This window comes from Penaeus monodon, chromosome 29 (assembly GCF_015228065.2).
Source record: "Penaeus monodon isolate SGIC_2016 chromosome 29, NSTDA_Pmon_1, whole genome shotgun sequence".
Taxonomy (NCBI): Eukaryota; Metazoa; Arthropoda; class Malacostraca; order Decapoda; family Penaeidae; genus Penaeus; species Penaeus monodon.
This window is the reverse complement of record NC_051414.1, coordinates 17,987,005-17,987,294: the sequence shown is the minus strand read 5'-3', so window position 1 is coordinate 17,987,294 and position 290 is coordinate 17,987,005.

The following is a 290-nucleotide window of genomic DNA, read 5'->3' as shown; positions in this document are numbered from 1 at the left end:
TAGCTCTAACCAGATCCCTATAGGTGTAACTAATAAAAATAGGTGAAAATTGTGGTCATTCGCGGGTGTGGGGGAAGCCAGACCTTTCTGGCTTGGGGAGTGGGGATGATGCCCCTGGCAGTTATGCCAGGGATACAGCACATTTTCCAACCGCTTTAATCGTCATATCACATTGTTAAATGGGAAAACGAGTGTACACCTGTATCTAACTAGGAAAAAGATATATGCTGACATATAAGTCAGCGTTTCCATGAGTTTTTGTAAACCGGCCCCTGAAATTATTCGAGGTA